Here is a 21,318-nt window from a genome sequence, read left to right on the forward strand (position 1 = left end):
TTTGATTTCAATGGTTCCATGCCTCTTGATTCTTGAGAAAAGATTCACAAAAATGCTTGTCTCATCATTTAAAACTTTTGATCTTCATACTACAATAGCAGAAGTTACTTTACAAAAATGAAGAACTCTCCATTACTTTCAAAGCATCTTGAAATTTTGATAAAATTGCCCTACAAAACCAATTTTTTTTTTAATTATGACTAAAGGTAGTTTAAGTTTGGAACAAAACTGAGTCAATTTGACATTTTTTCAACATGTGATACTTGAATCTCTTGAAAATTGATGATTACTATTTGAAATGATTTCGGATGAGCCAAACGACAGTTTGGTCTTTCATATTGGTTGGATGGTTTGACACATCAAGGTCTTGGTAAACAATAAAGATTTTCACCATTTCATTAGGGAAAGAAGAAAAGTTGAAGTTTCTTTGTCTAAGCTCACAAAGGTATATTGATTTTTTTACAAAAAAATTCCTTTCAAATCACAATCAAATTTGACACTCTCTAAGCCTCATGATGTGTGGCAAGATGATAAATGTCAAGACCAGCTGTTGCAAGCTTAAAATTATAGAAGGCTATTTTGACAGAGATAGGCTCAAAATTCAGTATGGATTTTTTTCAAATGATCTTGAATCTTTAAGGGTGCTTGAGAGTCTTAAATCCTTAGGAAGGTGTCCAATGCATTCAACTGCCTTGAAATGGTCTATCTTTAGTGCTTCTTGTTATCACCTTATTTGGAATCATGAGTGGCTTCATGAATTTCCATCTTCGCTCTAGACTGCCCTTTTGGGTTGTCACCCTAGAGCTTCATCTTTTTCACACATTTTTTTCTTTTTTCGTCTTTATCTTCGCTCTAGACTACCCTTTTGGGTTTTCACCCTAGAGCTTTATCTTTTTCACTTGCTTTTTCCTTTTTCTTTTTTTTTTTTTATTTTTTTATTTTTTGATTGATTGTTCCATCATGCACTTGAAAAACTCAAACTTAGTCCAAAATGACTAAAGGGATTCAAGAATGTAATTTTAGCAAAGAAAAGAAGTCAAAGTTTCATCTTTCATGTGATGGTCTCTTTCTCTAAGATAACTCATCAATTTAAGTATCCACACTTGATCAAAATGGACTTCTTCAAGCACGTAACGTAGGCTATGGTTAAAGGTTCTGAAAGAAATGGATACATAGGCCCAAAACATGTATTTAAAGGTGATTAAACCAAGGATCATTCATTATTGCTCTAAGGACTCTTTTAAGATATTTGTCCTTTCTCAAAGCATGCTTTTTCCACCATTTCTCTTCTATGCTTTTTCTTCCTTTCTTTTTTTCAATTTTCATTTTCATTTTTTCTTCTTCATTCATTTTTCCAAACTTCATGTTGATGGATTGAGTTCGAAACCTTCAAGAACTCAACTTCGCGTCTGTTCCCCATAATATAACAGATGCTCGTTTTTCCCTCAAAATGAATCTTTTATCAGCCATGCTTTTGACAAAAATTTTTCTTCAATATTGCCCCCCAATGTGGGAGGTGATCCTTGGTTGAGGTGCATTTTAGAGACAATGTAATAGGCTCAAAGGGGTAGCAAGTGGATAATTTCTCATTTGTGAAGGGAAAATGAAACATGGCCATTTATCCTCTCAACTATGGTTACTTCTATTGAAGAGCAAATCCCTAGAAAAGAACAATTTAAGATCAAAGGATGATTTTTCTTCATTTTTCCACTTTTGACACCATTTAAGTATTTCAAATGCATAATGTCACTATAAACTTTCCTTACCATTCTCTCACTTTCTTTCTTTTTTTTTTTTTTACTTCACAACTGAAGATTGAATCAATCTTTCCAAAGTGAAAGGATTCATCAAGAATGTTTTCTTTTTTAATCAACCACTCAAATGAAGGCTCAGGAGACAACTCTTAACAATAAAGGTTCCTTAGATGCCTTCAAAGATCTAATATCAGAACACCTTCTCATGGTCAACTCTTTTAAGAAACACTTTTGCTAAATGAGAGGGGAAAGAGGGCTATTTTTAAAGCCAAGGTGTCTTGAAGGTATTGGGTAATCTTGTTTTTGGTCATCATGCCCCAGAATAAGATCAAGGATGGTTTTGAAAAGTTTACATTTGGCATACAGTTGAAAGAAATTGGAGAGGTTTTGGCATATTTGAGACTTTAGCATAGTCTTGACATTTATTAACCTACCACATTCAGAGTCTTTACAAGAGTGCCTGATTTGCTTAATTTTTAAAGAAAAATTTTGCAAAACAATCAATTATAACATTGGTCATTGCCTAGACAAAGATCATTGTCTTTTGGTATTATATGATAAGGTTAATAAACCTTCAAAACTTTATTTCCTTTTGGACTCAAGTTCTTGAATATCATTATTTGAATGGTCTTGGGCTCCAAAGTGTTTGAAGAAATGGTTAGAAAATGTTTGCAAGGACAAGTTTGTTCCAAACAGTAACCATCAATTCTTTTGAGATCATGTGCACATTTTATTGCCTAAAACCTTTTTCGTTTATGACCATTCTTTCTTTCTTTCTTTCTCTTTTTTTTTGTTGTTTTTTTTTTTGAGAAATTTTTTGTTTTTATGATCTTGAAAAGATGTTATAAAACCTTTATTGAAACAATCATATCACCTCATAAAACTTTAACAATTTTCATTCAACAAAAACATTAACACTTACAACTCTTAACAAGAATTCTACTCATTCCATGCATCTAACTACAAAATAAAAACTCCGAATCATCTATTTTTTCTTGAGACCTGAGGCATTTTCAACTTCCTAACGAGAGCCCACTCTATGGCATAACCAATTTCCAAAGTTCCATAAGCTCAAGAGTCAAGCTGCCATCCTTGATGAGATTTTTAATTTTCTCTTTCAATTGCCTACATTTCTCGGTTGAGTGTCTAATTGCCCCCATGTGATAGTCACATTTAGCATTAGGGTCATAATTCCTTGTCGATGGGTTTGGAATTGTCTTCATTGGCACCAGACTGAGGTATTGATTCTCAATTAGTATAGGCAAAAGTTTCGAGATTGGCAGGGGCAATTGGCGAAGGTTAGGTTTTGGCAATGATTGAGGCATAAGTGGAGGTGTGGGTGCTCTTAGATGAAAACTTCGTTGTGGAATTGGTTGATAGGAACACAGGCCATGGGAAATATGATTTCGAGCTGGGTAGGAAGGTTGGTATGCAGAATGAAGATGGTATGGATTGATGCCCCATGGTTGCTCTTCACATGTGATAACTCGTGCCTTCTCTCTCCATTTCTTTGAGGCTTTACAATTTTCCATGCTACTGACACTATTCTCTTCAATTTTACACCTCTTGATTGCATTCTCAATCATCTCTCCTGAAATTACTACGTTAGTGAAGTTCCTAGTAGCATTTCTGATTAGCCTATCATAGAATGGTGGTGGGAGAGTACCAATAAAAAACATTGTTGTTTCTTTTTTAGTGAGAGGTAGTTGAACTTGTGCAGCAACATTTCTCCATCTTTGAGCGTATTCCTTAAAACTATTAGTGTCTCTATTCTCCATGTTCTGCAAAGAAAGCCTATCCAGGTCCATGTCCAAAACATGTTTATACTGAGCTACAAATGCCCGAGCCAAGTCCTTCCATGTGTGGATTCAGTTGCGATCTAGTTGGACATACCACTTTGCTACAGCACCAGTGAGGTTGTCTTGGAAGCAGTGTATCAAGAGCTTATCATCATGTGCATGTGCAGCCATCTTTTGACAATACATAGCGATATGAGTTTTTAGGCATTTGGTTCCATCATATTTCTCAAAATCTGGTACTTTGAACTTAGGTGGGATGATCACATCAAGTACCAAACATTAATCTGTTGCATCAATAGAACCATAAATGTCCATCCCTTCAATAGCTTTAAGGCGCTCATCCAAAAGGTCATGCTTTTGTTGCATTTGCAATTCTTTCATTAGCTAAGAAGATTCTCCTTTCAATTTTTCTTGCTTTCCAAGGTTATCTAAGTCAGGAATAGGAGTTAGGTCAGAGAAATTTACCCCCGAAAATGACATAGTTTGCCCTTTCATATGCAATTGGCTCTGTCTTTGCAAACTTGATAATCCTTCGAAAGACATTTCCTCTTTACTAGTAATCATCCCCATTAGCCTTTCCAACTGTTCCTTTATCTTGTCTTGACGTTTCTCGATCTCGTCCATTCGTCTTGACTGCTCATCTCCCATTATTCTAATTTGAGTCCACGTATCACACAAACAGCCAAAGGGCTTTCTCAAGCTTTTATCTTTTCACAAAATGGAAACAAATTATATTGGGTGATAAGTTCTTACTTACTAGAGATCTTCCTAAATGTACTCATTCTTTATACAAAACTTGGAAAAAGATCTTTCATTCCATGAAACCAATGACATTGTTGCCTCTCTTTTCATTGTATATAGCGAAGTCAAATGACAGTGCTTACAAAAAGGTGGATGAATGATAAATGCATGGGTGTCAAAATCAATGGATGTTTAAATGCATGACAAGATGACTTATGAGTCAATAGATGATGAATGATTCAGTGCACTTTTTATGCATGATGAGATTACCACAAAATCTAAGTTGTGTAAAACATTTATTTTTCCATTAATCATCATTTTTTGTTTTATCTTTTTTTTTTGTATTTTATATATATATTTTTGTTGTTCTGTTATTTTTTTCTCTTTTTTTGTTTGGTGAAATCTTCCTTGTTATTATGAAACAAAATTTGATCCAAATTGTGATAATTTTCTTGCATCATTTAAGGAACAAATTCATTTTCTAATAATTGCTCATTAACATAAATCCAAACTTCAAAAGAAATTAAGCACAACTATTTCTAAACATTAAATATCCTAAAACCTTAAAAACTTTTACTCAAAAAGAAAAAGTCCTAACAAAGTCCACTTTTGCCACCTAGATGCCTATTTCGATACCTTATCACCTTGTCCGACCATCTTTGCTGGAACAAACCACTTTACATCTATCAATGCTTGTACCTTATGCTTGAATGCAGTACAATCTTCAATGGAATGTCCCATGACTCCACCATGATAATCACATCTTGCATTTAGATTATACCATTTTGGATATGGAGGTTTCAAGGGTTCTATAGGCATAGCAGCAACAAGGTGATCCTGAACCAATTGGTGAAAAAGTTCTCCATAAGAAATGGGAATGGGATCCAATTGCTTATGTTGTTTCTTTTTGGATTGTTTTTGGATGACACCTAGGCTAGGAGTGGGGGTGATAGGTGATGGTGTGAACAGTTGGGCTCGAGGAGCTTGTTGAGAAGGTGGTCGAAAGGTGCTTGGGCAAGGGTGAAAACTTGGACCTAGACCAATGTTCATGGGTTGAAAAGTTGGTCGAAAAGGGGTAGGTTGGAAGTATGTGCTCAATGGCAAACCATTGTTTAAAGGGGTGCAGAGCTTAGAGGTCCCATCTTGGATATTGAGCTCTTCAATTCAACCATCTACATATTCAACTCGTCCATCCCTTTCATAACTTTTTCCAAACCTTGAACTTTACTTGGGTCACTGAGTGAAATATTGGTCCTATCAAGGACAAATTGGCCTTCCTTCAATGGCTGGTTGAGGTGTGGTTCGGTTTGAAGCGATTGGAATTCTTCAAGGTGAATCCCATTGGTTCTGTTGAGACATTTAACCATTTCCATCAATTTGGCAATCTGTCCTTTCATCTCTCGAAGATCATGTCTAAGCTCTTCTTGATTGCGCTCTAGTGCACTTATCCTTGCTTTCAATTGATGTTCCATATCCTTTCAACCCCCCAAGATTCAAATCAAATAAATTAGAAAAGAATTTTGAAATTTGACTGAAATCTTTCTAGATGTTTTCCATATACGTGGATTTGTTCTATTTCCTTCAAACCTAATAAAATTGTGTGGTTCTTTATTATGGGAATAAATATGGCTAGAAATAAAGAAAAGATGAATATATGGATATGGATGCAAATATGTCATGTGTATGAATGCATGAAATGTAATAATGCTTTGATGAATGGATGAAATGATATGCAATGAAATACCCCCAAAATGTAAGAAAATTTAAACACTGTACATGTAATGTGAGTACAATAAAAACCATTTTATTAAAAATCATGTAAAAATGAAAAGTGGAAGATCTATTCAAAATTAAAATCCTTTTTTCCTTTTTCTCTTTTTTTTTTTGGAACATAATGAAAGAAATGAAAAACCCTTTTTATTTCTTTTTTCATTCCTATTTAAATGGAAGATCTTTGTCTTTCCTTTTTTTTACTTCTTTTTCCTCTTTTTTTATTTTTTACGAGAAAAAACAATTGATAGAAATATCGCTCTTAATTCTTTATTCTTTTTTTATTTTTTTATTTTTATTTATTTTCATAATTTTTAAAAAACAAAAGAAATAAAAGAAAAGACTTTGTTTGTTTCCTTTTCCTTACTTTTTTTCTCTTTTTTTTTTTTATTTCCATAATGTTATGCAAGAAGTCAAAATAGAGAGACTGAGAAGTATTCCTTTATGTGTTCCTATTTAAGGGTACCCCCTTCACAGTATGTTGGAATGGCTCTACCTAAAGGAAGGTTACTCTCAATTTTCTATATGCTGAGTTTGGGTTACAAACGGAGCGAAAGGTTCCCAAATCGTTCCTCACCGTCGTCTATGCGGACTAGTAAGGCACCCTAGTCCTCACCCATTACAGGCTTCGAACGGACTAGGTTCGATCTGAATGGGAGTCTTCACTAGCCGGTGCGGAGGTTATCACCTCAAGAGAGCGTAGCTACTAAACTCCCTCCTAAATATGGACATAGCCCAGGTAGAGGACTTATGCATGAATGCAAAATGTGCTGTGTGTGTGAAGGAAGTCATCGATTTTAGATCAATAATCTCACATCCCTCTATCCTAAATCCCCACAATTATTAAAAGCAATAAAACAATGCATCAAACAAAATATGCAGAGCAAGTCATTAATACTAAGGAAACATTGAATTATTTAAAGCCTTGGATAACCTATTATTATTTAATGGTTCGACTCTCAATGGTCCCTAGTGGAGTTGCTAGCTGTCGTAACGTGCGGGTCCGGGAACCCGACCGCCAGACGCTAGTGAAAACTCTAAAACTAGGAGTCGCCACCAATCTTTTTTCCTAGGTGTGATTGGCCACCTATTGACTTGATTCTAATCGACGGAGTCTTAATTGGACTTAAGCCCGCCGAAAGAATCTTAAACTGGTCTACGTTTTTTTTACATCTAGGTTCGGGAGTATAGTTACGCCCGGGGAAGGATTAGCACCCCCGGGATGCCCGTTCCATGAACGGTACCATTTTTAGATTATCTTATTAGGCTTTAATTTTTAAGTTCATTTTATTTCCCTAGCTTTTATTCACTTATTTTATCTCCAATTTTATTAAATTATTTTATTTGATTCTAAAATGAAATGCAAGTGTGAGGCATTATGATATGCATGGCGTGAGATAAAAATGTCGAACGAATAACCTTTTTATCGAGGATATTTTTCCGAATCTGCCCATCATACTGGTGGGACTTGGGGTATTCTCTCACCTAGGGAATTATCCGAGAAACTCGCCTTCGCAAATTCAATGAATAATTCCCATCATCGGGGTTATAGTACATTTTTCTTTAAAAAATAATATTTTTATGAATAATAAACCTACTACGAGCGAAAGCCTTTTATTAAAGATATTTCCTCGAGCCCTCCCATCATACTGGTGGAACCCGGGGACACCTTTTCATCTAGGGTACTTTTCGAGAAATATTCGCCTTCGTAAGATCCTCGAAAAATCCCATCATCGGGGCTTAACTCATAAACAAAAATATTTATATGCAATGATATGCAATATATATATGCTATGCTAATGCAATTAACTATTTTTAGTATTATTATTATTTAATTATTATTTTATATATTTTTATTATTATATTTTCTATTTTTTATTCTTCCATATTTTATTTTTTATTCTAAGTTTCTCCTATGTATTCCATGATATTTCTTGTCTTATTACTTTTATATAATATTTATTAATTTATACCTTACACCACTAGATATTTAATTCTTAATTTTAAATTATTTATTATTTTGGGTTTTTTATTTATTTGTCTATTTATTTAATGTCATGTATATTGCATTTTCACAAATTAATTATTTATTATATATTTTAATTATTTTTTTATTTTTTTTGAAATTTTATATATCATTATTTTTTGTTTTTGAATAATTTTTGTGTAGTCAATTTTTTATTTATGAAAATTTTGGGATTTTGAAATCGAGGCCCTCCCATCGTACTGGTGGAGCCTTAATTCGGATTCTGAACCTAGGGAAAATTAGCCCGAGATTGCGACTTCTCACGTCCCGACCGATCATCCCATCATCGGTACATTATACTTGTAGTTAATGTCATGGAATATTATTATCAATTTTTTTTATCATTATTTTTTTATATTTTTATTACACATTTGTAATAAATATTTTCCAAAACATAAGTTCTTTGTATAACTAAACATTTTCTAAAATATTATATATATATATATTATTTTTTATTCCTTTCTTTTTTATTTTTTTAGTTTTTACGCTTTATTATTTCAATATTCTCATATCTGTATAAATTTCCTAGTCTAAAATATCATCTAAAATTTTAGAACATTACACTATAATAATTAATTAATTCTGCCTAATATTCCTAAAAACATATTAAATGGGCCTGCCTAAAACACAAACATTTCCATAAAAAGGTTAAAATTTTTACCTGATTGGGCTAAACTGGCCTAAATAACCGGCCTGACTTGTGATCCGCTCCAAGCCCCACTGTCCAGTCTCCTGCCCGCTAACCTCCAGGTACAAAACTACGCCGTTTTGATATCCTACCCTAAGTATAAAATGGCTTTTTCTTCACCCTTTTTCATTTTCTCCCTTCAATTTCTCTCTCTAGCCACCGGATCTCTCTCTTCTTTCTCTAAAAATTCAACATTTTTCTCCCCAAATCTCTCAACTCCTCTCACCTTGAGGCCAAAGTCGCTCCCCAATGATCGACTCTCCCCAATCGACGACGTCATTGGCTACCCGGACCGGCTCCTCTTTCCCGTCAACGTCGATCAGCTCTTTCTCACTCTATGCTCAATGACGGTTGGCTCTCTCTCCCTCTCTCTATTCCCCGCGATGGTTGGCTCTCGCCCCCTCGTCGACGTTCTCTCTCCTTTAATCGGCATCGATCGGGCTTCCTTTTGCTTCCTCTCCACTTTCCAACCGTCGACCCTTTTGCTTCTTCCTCTCCACTTTCCAGCCGCCGACGGTGCAAAGGATTAAAGCTTTCTTACTTCAACAAATCAGACCCAAGAAGAAAAAAAAACTTAACTCATTCTCTTTCTATACTACGACGGCAAAAAAAATCCCCCCCATCTTTAAATACTTTACCGGCAGCTTGCAAACTCACCATCTCCAAACTGAAACAACCCGCAGGTTATCAAAATCCACTCCAAATCTCCCCTAAAAAAACAAACTAAAAATCCCCAAAAGAACACAGCTACTCGTTTTCTCTCATTGTGAATTTTTTTATTTTTTTATTTTTCTTTTGATTTTTTTTTTATTATGGATTGTTTCTGGCTGCTAGACTAAGATTTTTTCATTTTTTGATGCTGTGTTTTTGGGCTGATAAGGATTCCTAGGAATTTTTGGTTTTTTTTATTTTGGCTCCCAACTTCCCCCTTTTATTGTGCTACAATAGGGTTGTTATACCCCATTCTTCATGCTTCATTCTGCAGGCTCCATTCCACTACACTGCCAGACTCGAATTTTTCGCGTTTGGCACTGTAGTGGTGCCTAGTACTAGCAGGGCATCCGCGGCCTGCTAGTACTTTTTTTTTTAATTTTGTTGTTTCGTTTCTAATTATTTAATTAATTAAATTTTAATTTTTTTGTTTATCTAAGCAAAATTACAGTGTCTACACTAAGTAGTCTCTTAACTAATTCATGTTCAAGGATAGGCTTGCCTAGCTGACTTAATTTATTTGTAATGTTTGTAAACCTATTAAACATGCTGGTGATGTCTTCACCAGGCTCCATTTTGAACATTTCATAACTATGTGTTAAGAGAGCAATTTTGGACTCCTTTACTTGAGAAGTCCCTTCATGGATTATTCTAAGTTTTTCCCACACTTGTTTAGCTGTTGTACAACTTGAGACTTTGTTAAATTCAATGGGGGTCAAGGCACAATGTAATGTGTTGATGGCCTTAAAGTTTACTTGAACTTTCTTAGTTTCAACCTCAGTCCATTCGGACCTTGGCTTGGGCATCAACTCATTTGTTACTACATTCACGGTTAAGGGCATAAAAGGTCCATCAGTTATGACGTCCCACATTTCATAATCTATAGCCCTAATATAGATTGACATTCTAGTGCTCCAATAAGGATAATTAGAGCCATCAAACTGAGGTGGTTTGTTTGTTGATTGTCCCTCAGCAACTATGGTTTTTTGTTGAGCCATTTGGATCCTCCTAAAGGATGTTAAGCCTTAAAAACAGGGAACTAGCTCTGATACCAATTGTTGGTCCCGTTAATATGTGCTAGAGGGGGGTGAATAGCACAATTTAGCTCTTGACAAGATGTGGAACTAATTTCCAGAACTTAAGAAAGTAAAAACAGAGTATAAGGTGCACAACAATTTAAAGTGGTTCGGTCCAAGACCTACATCCACTACCTTGATTATCCAACCAAGGATTTTCCCAACGATTCACTAAGAATCAGGTGAAATTCACAAGCTTTCACCAAACTTTTACAATGGCTTTTCACAGGCTCAACCAAAACCTTTACACTAGTTTTTCACGGGCTTAACTAAAACCCAAAGTGGTTTTCCGAGGCTCAACCAAAACCTATAACATTCAAGCTCTCCCAAGCTTGAACAGCCCCTTAGAGTGATTCCCTCACTTAAGTATACAAGAAGAAAGGTTACAGAAAGTACCTATGATCACTAGTTAATCTGATTGGTACAAGATTGAGTGCTAAATACAATGACAAAGAGTAGGCGTTTAAGTGCAGACAAGTGCAATGAAGCTTTTCTAGTTTTTCTTCTTTCTAAAGCTCAAATCTCATTCAAAGCTTCTAAAAAACTTGTTTTGCATTGTTGGAAGACCCTTTTATACTTGGAGATGTAACTCTGATGGCAGTTTGGCAGTTTATATCTGTTGGAAACAGTTAAGGATGAGTTCTAGCCGTTAATCTGTCTTGTAGTGTTCTGGTTTAAATTGCAAACAGAGAGCTCTTAGTCAACTAATTTTGTTGACTAAGTTGATTCTATTTTTGGTTTGCAAATTCTGGCAGAGGGCACTTAATTGACTGACTTAGTTGACTAAGTTGGTTTTGTTTCTCAAACTCTTTAACTCGCCATTTCTCCAATTTGAAATTTGCTCAACCAATGTTTTTCCTTGTTAAACCAATAAGCTTCCTTCTTGTTATTTAGTTACATCTTGTTGATTTTATCTTTCTTTTTCTTTCAAAAATACTCTTTGAAGATTTAAGAAATTAATTTCATGTATTAATTTCCTGCACACTTAAGTAAAGGAATTAGACACAAATAAATGGGAATGTTTTATTATCATCAAAAACTAATGGAGCCAACAATCTCCCCCTTTTTGATGATGACAAAACACTCCTTGATTAACAGCATAGTGTCATTTTAAATTCTTTTTGGTTTTCTGCAAGAATTGAGGATTGCTCCCACAAAGTATAAGCTCCCCCTTAGTGTGTTCATATTTTGTTTATTTTATTTCAGCCAGTTTTATTCTCATCATATAGACAATGATATTATATATTCAGAGAATATATATGTGCAGCAATATAGAGTGATTTGCATCCAGAGCTTTTTAGCTGCAAGTTTTGACAGATTTTATCTATGTTATAGCAGCTGTCAACAGTCAATTGATTTCAGATTGTGTCTACATCATCCACATTTCAATTGATATGCTACATCTATAACTCATTCTCATCAGACCTTATATAAACATTATCTATCAGCATATAGATCCATATCAGCATATTAGCAGCAGATTTTGTTTATGACAATCAACATATCAAAACATCAGCATACTTCAGTTTATAGTAGTTAAATATCATAAACATGTCATCATTCATATTTCACATACATCTACATAAATAACAAAATTAAAGCTAGGTGTTTAAGTGCCACCAAGGCACAAATAACAGTTGAATAAAAAGTATTCTAAAAATGCCCTTGGACTAGTTTTGCTTCATATCTCCTATTTCTCTAATTTCATGCTCCCCTGGTTCTGCTGTCTTTCCTTTTCTAGGTTCTTGGTTCCTCTACCCTAACATTTTTTATTTTTTAAACATTATTTTTTGGTTCCTGCTCATTTGGTACCATACTACTCCCCCTTTTGTCAGCATCAAAGGAGGGGGATTCTACTCATCGGATGAAGCAGAGGGAGAGGATTCAGTTCCATAGAAAGGGTTAAGAGGAAATGGAGAGGGTTCTAGGAAAGGATATGACTTTCTAGAAGAGGAGTCAAGAGAAGATCTGTCTATAACATGAACTGGACTGTGAGGAGAAGAGGCTGAAACTGGTTTGGACTTCTTTGCCAATCTGGAAGACTTCTTTCTTTTGAGAAAAGTTGTCTTGGTTGCCATAGTCTTCCTTCCTTCAGTTGGTTGTTTTGCCTCAGCTGGTGGTGTTGTGGTAGCTTCTGATTTCCCTGTTTTTGCCTTTAGTTTGGGAGTTGAAGCAGGTTTTTTTCCTTTTCTTACATTTGCACCATCTTTTTGAGTTGTTGTCTTGACAGTGTCTTTTTCAGCTTGTTCCTCTCTGACCATTTGATGAAAAATGTCCATAATGGAAACTTCCTCTGAATTCGGAGAAGAGGCCTGCTATTTCTCAATTTCTGCATTAGCTACTTTAGTCCTTTGTTTTGAGTCATTTTTGCTTTGAGGTTCAGGGGAGGGTGATTTGGATGGCTGTTTAACTCCTTGTGGGGAGTCCTCAATTTGCAGAACAAGACTGGCAGACTTGTAAGCAGAGCTTTCTACTTGAGTGCTAGAACTTGCAAACTTCTCTGTTGACTCTGCTGAACCTTCAACACCTTACTATGCAGGTGTAGTGCTAGATGTGGCAGAACTATATGAAGCCACAGGTTCAAAAGCCATGTTTTCCTTCTCCTTCAACTTGTTTTCTAACTCAGTGATTTTATCTTCCATCTTCTATAGCTTAACTCCTTGGTCAGACAGCTTACCATTAATCCTTATAAGCAGATTAAAAATCATCTCATTCGAAAATGTGGAAGGAGCTTCTTTAGATTGAGCAGGCAGACTGTGATCTTTTCTTGGGCCAATTTTGGAGGTTTTGATAAACTTCTCTCCATTGAGCACATACCTCATCTTAATTAAGCTGCCATAATAAATGGCTTGGTCTTTGGTTTTTACCAGGTCCATATCATATCTTTTAGCCCGTATTCCTTTCTTCTGCACAAGGGATGTAATCACATTCTCATATGGCAGATTTACCTTATCAAGTCTGCAGGCAGTTCTCGTTTTCTCAATCATAAATCTCCCCAAATTTAGAGACACTCTATTAAAAGCATGCTCCATAAGCCAAAGATCTTGGAGGCTGATGTAGCTAAGACTTTCAGTCCTCCCTTGAATATTTGCTATAATGAAGTAATGCAGTATCCTAATTTGTGGATTGATTATTAGACCTGAATTACTTTTAAAGGAGTATTTTTCTTTCCTTCCAGGGATGATCTCCCACACAAAGGACGGATCATATTTTTTTGGAAGTTCAAATTCACCTACTTCACCCCCTAATTTCAGCAAGTTCCCTAAATCTCCAACAGTCACAATGAACTCTTTTCCATTCAAATAAACATTCAGCCCATCTTCTACATAGTCATCAGATTCTACTAATTCCTTTTCTTTCATGGCAATGCTAGAGTAAAATTCTTTAACCAAACTTGGACTATATGACCTATTCTTAAAGGTGTTGTAACCTTTAAGTTTAAGCTCATCAAAGTACTCATATAGACTGGTCTGGATTTCTACATTTTCCTTAAAACTTTTCCAATCAATAAACTTTTCGTAGGAGATTGGTGCATTTTCTATTTTCTTGAATCTATACTCATGCAGCTTATTTCTAAATTTCGAAGAAAAAGAGGAACTGATACCTTTCTGGAGTGAGGGTTTTGCATCTTTCTTCTTATGTATTTTCTGCTTGTTTTCTCTTAGTTTCTCGGCTATTTCCTTCACTGAGGTAGGCACAATTTTCTGTTTCTTCTTTTGACTCTCTATTTCGATTTTTTCCTACATTGGTCTTTTTTCTTTCTTCTTCTCTGATACTTCTTTACTCTGAGATGTTCTAGCCATTTTGGTTCTAGAAATTTTTGAAGGTCTGAGTCAGTTTTAGAGGCAACTAGGAAGATTTAGGTTTTTCTTTTTAAAACAACGGGTTGCAGAGGAGAGGGAAGAAAAGGTTGGCAGCAGTTATTGCTCAAAAAACTTCTCATCTTCTTTTAAGAACCGCCCTACTTTTATTTTTTTTATATTTTCAAATCTCCCTCTAAAATTTTGATTATTTACCTTTGGCAACTCTACTCTTTTCCTCTTTACACCCAATAAATCAAATTTTTACCACATTTTACTCTTTTTTCATTAAACTCACTAAGTCTTATTATTTAAGGATGTTAGGCCACTCTTAGTTGACTAAGAATTCCTTAGTCGACTGAATGCATTCTAATTTCAATGTGAGAGTTAAAGATTTTCTTATAATTCCTTCACATTAACCATCCCCAAATTTCTTCTAATCTCACAAAATTTATCTTCACTCAGTGGTTTGGTAAAAATGTCTACTAATTGATGTAGAGTATTCACAAAGTCTATTTTAATGTCATTTTTCACTACAGGTCTCTAATAAAATGGTGTCTAATTTCAAATGTGCTTAGTCCTAGAATGTTGCATAGGATTTTTTGATATATTGATTGCACTTGTGTTATCACAGTATGTTGGTACATTATGCATAATTATTTCATAGTCTTTTAATTGTTGCTTGATCCAAAGCATTTGTGAACAGCAACTACCTAATGAAACATATTCAGCCTCTACTATAGATAGTGCTACTGAGTTTTGCTTTTTGCTGGACCAAGACACAAGCATCCTTCCTAAAATTGGCATGTTCCACTAGTGCTTTTCCTATCAGTTCTGCTGCTAGCAAAGTCAGCATCTGAATAACCAACTAAGTTAAAAGTTGAGTTTCTAGAGTACCATATTCCTAGTTCTTGAGTGTCTATGAGGTATCTAAAAATTCTCTTAACAGCTATTAGGTGTGATTCCTTAGGCTGTGATTGAAATCTAGTACATAAGCACACACAAAACTGAATATCTGGTATACTTGTTGTTAAGTAAAGAAAAGAGCCGATCATACCTCTATAGAGCTTTTCATCTACATCTTTTCCTTTTTCATTTATGTCAAGTTTGGTAGATGTACTCATTGGTGTGGAAATTGATTTCAGCTTCAGCATATCAAATTTCTTGAGCATATCATGAATATATCTTTCTTGATTAATGAAGATTCCTTTCTCACTTTGCTTAATTTGAAGACCAAGGAAGTACTTCAACTCTTCCGTCATGCTCATCTCAAATTCACCTTGCATTTCCTTTGCAAAGTTCTTGCATAAAGCTTCATTAGTTGCACCAAATACAATATCATCTACATATATTTGCACAATAATTAAATCATTTAGATATCTCTTAATGAACAATATAGTATCGATGCTACCTCTATCATATCCTTTTTCAACTAGAAATTTTGAAAGCCTCTCATACCAAGCTTTAGGAGCTTGTTTCAATCCATACAATGCTTTGTGAAGCTTAAAGACATGATTAGATTTTTCAAAATCTTCAAAACCAAGTGGTTGTTCTACAAAAACTTCATCTTGAATTAGTCCATTTAAGAATGCACTTTTTACATCCATTTGGTACAACTTAAAATTCATGAAGCATGTAAAAGCTAGCAGCAACCTTATGGCTTCAATCCTAGCTACGAGAGTAAAGGTTTCATCATAATCTATTCCTTTTTCGTGGTTGTATCCTTTTGCTACTAGCCTAGCTTTGTTTCTAACTACATTTCCTTGCTCATCTACTTTATTTCTAAATACCCATTTAGTACCAACAATAGGATGATTTGAAGGTCTAGGTATCAATGACCATACATGATTTTTAGTGAATTGATCAAGTTCTTCTTGCATGGCCATTATCCAACTTTCCTCCTTTTTAGCTTCTTCAAAGTTTTTAGGTTCAATTTGAGATATAAAAGCTGAAACTCACAAGTTTCTCTAGTTGCTTTCCTAGTTCTAACTTCTTGTGAAATGTCACCTATTATTTGGTCTTGTGGGTGATCTCTTACAAATCTCCAACTCCTTGGTAGATCATCATGCTGATTTTCTACTATTTACAGATTTCCTAGAAATGGAGTTTCATTTTCTCTTCTAGATGAGCTTTCTTCATTATTTTTATTGTTCTCTAAGCTCATTTCCTCAATTTGTTTTTCTAGGATTTCTATATCATCATCATCATCATGAACTTCTTTTTGTAATGCATTTGACTCATCAAAAACTACATGGATTGATTCTTCCACTATAAGGGTCCTTTTGTTAAAAGCTTTATAGGCCTTTGAGTTTAATGCATATCCTAAAAATATTACTTCATCACTCTTTGCATCAAACTTCCTTAGGGGTTATTTTCCATTGTTCAATACAAAGCATTTATAGCCAAAACTCCTAAGGTGAGAAATATTTGGTTTCCTACCTTTGTAAAGTTCATATGGAGTCTTTGAAATCAAGGGTCTTATTGAGACTCTATTAAGGATATAAGCTATTGTATTTACTGCCTCAGCCCAAAGATATTTAGGTAGGTTGTTTCACATAACATGGTCAAAGCCATTTCTTTTAATGTTCTGTCTTTCCTCTCTACAACTCCATTTTACTAGGGTGTTCTAGGTCCAGAAAAATTGTGATCCAACCCCTTTTCATTGCAAAATTTTTGAAACGCATCATTATCAAATTCTCCTCCATGGTCACTCCTTATGCTAACTATGGCTAGTTCTTTTTCATTTTCTACTTTCTTACAATAACTTAAAAATGCTTGTAGAGCATCATTCCTATGAGCAAGGAAGTATACCCAAGTATATCTAGAATAGTCATCAACTATTACAAAGCCATAAGATTTACCTCCTAAGCTAGTTGTGCTTATTGGACCAAATAGATCAATGTGCAACAATTCAAGAGGTCTCGATGTTGACACTATTTTTTTAGTCTTAAAGGACGTTTTAACTTGTTTTCCTAATTCGCAAGCATCACATATTATATCTTTTTCAAATTTCAATTCTGGCAGTCCAGCAACAAGATTTTTGTTGCTTAATTTAGCTTGCATGCTTACATAAGATTTGCAGCAAAACATACTTCACTATTCACATCAAGGTCTTCAAGAAAACTTACATACATGTTCTTCAACCTTTTTCCTATAAATGAGATTTTATTTGTACTCATATCAATCACTTCACACTTAGTTGAATCAAAACATACTTTAAATCCTTTACCACATAATTGACTAATACTTAGTAGATTATGCTTTAAGCCTTTAACTAATAACACATGACTAATTTGAGTTTAGGAACTCTTACCAACCATACCTATACCATGGATTTTGCGTTTTGAATCATCTCCAAAGGATACGGTTCCTCCCTTTCTCTTTTCCAATTGAGCAAACAGCTCTTCATGTCCTGTCATGTGCTGTGAACAGCCACTATCCAAGTACCAAGGCTGTTTCTTCCTAAGTTGAGCTCTTAAACATGTCTCTTTTAAGTCCAGCTCAACTTACAAAACAGAATTTCAATTTTTCCTCTATAGGTACCCATACTTTGATGGGTCATTGAGTGTTAGTTGCAGCAAAGGATCCATAGGAACCCAAATTTTCTTAACTTTCTGCACTTTTCTTTTCTTAAAATAGTCATATGATAAATGACCATGTTTACCATAATTATAACATCTGGGTAATGCTTTAGCTGAATATTTATTGTGGTATGCATATCTTTTTGAAGATTCATTTTTCAAGCATTTAAGAGCTGTGTTTTCATCAAGAGTTATTTGCAATGCTTCATACTTATTTTCTAGCTCTAGTTTTAAAGACTCAAAGTCTGTTTTTGAGTGTTCTAACTCAGCTTGCAAAATATTTCTTTGCTAAAAAACAGAGGTGAACTCTTGTTTGATTTGTTCAAAATCATTTTCAAGTAATGCAGCCTTTTTCTTCGATGACTTGTATTTTGAAAAAAGTTTTTCAAATTCATCATAAAGACATTCATAGTCATCCTGTAAATCATCATAAGAATTAATGTAGGGGGATGAGGGTACCTCTATTTCATCATCTTGTGCCATTAAACAGATGTTTACTCTTTCCTTAGATTTTTCATCATCAGTTTCAGAGCTTGATGTGTCACTGTCCGACCATGCAGCAACCACCATTGCTTTCTTGGATCTCTTATTTTTCTTGGGGGTTTCATCTTTCAGCAATGGACACTCGGACTTGAAGTGACCAAGTTTCTTGCATTCATAATAGATCATCTCTTCCTTTTTATTGGAGTCATTTTTGTTCCTTATTTTCCATGAAGCACCTTGGTCTTTCCTGAAACCTCTTCTAGTTAGCCTTCGATTTCTTCTGCTCATTAGTTTTCTTAATTTTCTTGCAACTAGAGCTAAATCTTCATCATCATCATAGGAAAGCTCTTCCAGCTCTTCTTCAAGAATGTTGGCTTTAAGTGCAATGCTCTTTTTCTTTTCCTTTGCTTCCCTTTGGTCTTCTTTTTCTTCTTCCTTAAGCTCCAGCTCATGAGTGAGAAGAGAACCACATATCTCATCGAGAGTGATGATGTTCAGATCTTTAGCCTCTTTAATGGTAGTCACTTTTGGTTTCCATGATTTTGGTAGGCATCTAAGTAGTCTCTTAACTAATTCATGTTCAGGGATAGGCTTGCCTAACTGACTTAATTTATTTGTAATATTTGTAAACCTATCAAACATGCTGGTGATGTCTTCAGCAGGCTCCATTTTGAACGTTTCATAACTATGTGTTAAGAGAGCAATTTTGGACTCCTTTACTTGAGAAGTCCTTTCATGGATTCTTCTAAGTTTTCCCCAAACTTTTTTAGTTGTTGTGCAGCTTGAGACTTTGTTAAATTTAGTGGGGGTCAAGGCACAATGTAATGTGTTGATGGCCTTAAAGTTTACTTAAACTTTCTTAGTTTTAGCCTTAGTCCATTCGGACCTTGGCTTGGGCATCAACTCATTTGTTACTACATTCACGGTTGAGGGCATAAAGGGTTCATCAGTTATGACATCCCACATTTCATAATCTATAGCCTTAATATAGATTGACATTCTAGTGCTCCAATAAGGATAATTATAGCCATCAAACAGAGGTGGTTTGTTTGTTGATTGTCCTTCAGCAACTATGGTTTTTGGTTGAGCCATTTAGATCCTCCCAAAAGATGTTAAGCCTTAAAAATAGGAAACTAGCTCTGATACCAATTATTGGTCCCGTTAATATGTGCTAAAGGGGGGGTGAATAGCACAATTTTTGCTCTTGACAAGATGTGGAACTAATTGTCAGAACTTAAGAAAGTAAAAGCAGAGTATAAGGTGCACAGCAATTTAGAGTGATTCGATCCAAGACCTACATCCACTACCTTGATTACCAACCAAGGATTTTTCCAACAATTCACTAAGAATCAAGTGAAATTCACAAGCTTTCACCAAGCTTTTACAATGGCTTTTAACAGGCTCAGCTAAAACCTTAACACTAGTTTTTCACGGGCTCAACTAAAATGCATAGTGGTTTTCTAAGGCTCAACCACAACCTATAACATTCTAGCTCTCCCAAGCTTGAGCAGCCCCTTAGAGTGACTCTTTCACTCCAAGTATATAAAAAGAGAGGTTATAGAAAGTACCTATGATCATAAGTTGACCTGATTGGTACAAGATTGAGTGCTAAATACAATGACAAAGAGTAGGTGTTTAAGTGCAGACAAGTGTAGTGAAGCTTTTTTGGTTTTTCTTCTTTCTAAAGCTCAAATCTCATTCAAAGCTTCTAGGAAACTTGTTTCTCATTGTTGGAAGACCCTTTTGTACTTGGAGATGTAACTCTGATGGCAGTTTGGCAGTTTATATCCGTTGCAAACAGTTGAGGATGAGTTCTAGCCATTAATATGTCTTGTAGTGTTATGGTTTAAATTGCAGACAGATAGCTCTTAGTCGACTAACTTGGTTGACTAAGTTGATTTTGTTTCTGGTTTGCAGATTCTGGTAGAGGGCACTTAGTCGACTGACTTGGTTGACTAAGTTGGTTTTGTTTCTCAAACTTTTCAGCCTGCCATTTCTTCAATTTGAAATTTGCTCAACCAATGTTCTTCCTTGTCAAACCAACAAGCTTCCTCCTTGTTATTCAGTTACATCTTGTTGATTTTATCCTTCTTTTTCTTTCAAAAATACTCTTTGAAGATTTAAGAAATTAATTTCATGTATTAAATTTCTGCACACTTAAGTAAAGGAATTAGAAACAAATAAATGGGAATGTTTTATTATCATTAAAAACTAATGGAGCCAACAATAAACTTCTTTTTGCAAGTTTTGGAAGAGATTTGAGTCATTAAGAGCTGATAAACTAGAAAATTTTCTCTTCACCTCACTACACTTAAACGCCCATCCTTTGTATTTGTACTCTGCACTCAACCTTGTACCATTTAGATCAACTTGTGATCATAGGTACTTTCTTTTAATTCTCTGCTTGTATTCTTAGAGTGAGGGAGTCACTCTAAATGGTTATTTCAAGCTAGGTTTGCTTAAATGTGTTAAGGTTCTAACTTAGCCTTTAAAAGTTAGGCATTGGATTTTAGTGTAGCCCGTGAAAAACTAGTGTAAAAGGTTTTGGCTGAGCCTGGTAAAAGCCTTTGTAAAGCTTGGCGAAAGCTTGTGAATTTTGCCTGTTCTTAGTGAATTTGTTGGGAAAATCCTTGGTTAGATAATGAAGGTAATGGATGTAGGTCTTGGACTAAACCACTCTAAATTGTGCTGTCTTGTTTACTCTGTTTTTGTTTTATTTTATGTCCTTCATTTGTCTCACCTTTGTCTACCCTAAGAGACAATTTTTGAAAGAGCTAAATTGTGCTATTCACCCCCCATCTAGCACATATAATTGGGACCAACAAGTGGTATCAGAGCTAGTTCCCTATTCTTAAGGTCTAACACCCTTTGGGAGGATCCAAAAGGCTC

This window comes from Theobroma cacao, chromosome 4 (genome assembly GCF_053813885.1).
Source record: "Theobroma cacao isolate CCN51 chromosome 4, ASM5381388v1, whole genome shotgun sequence".
Classification (NCBI taxonomy): Eukaryota; Viridiplantae; Streptophyta; class Magnoliopsida; order Malvales; family Malvaceae; genus Theobroma; species Theobroma cacao.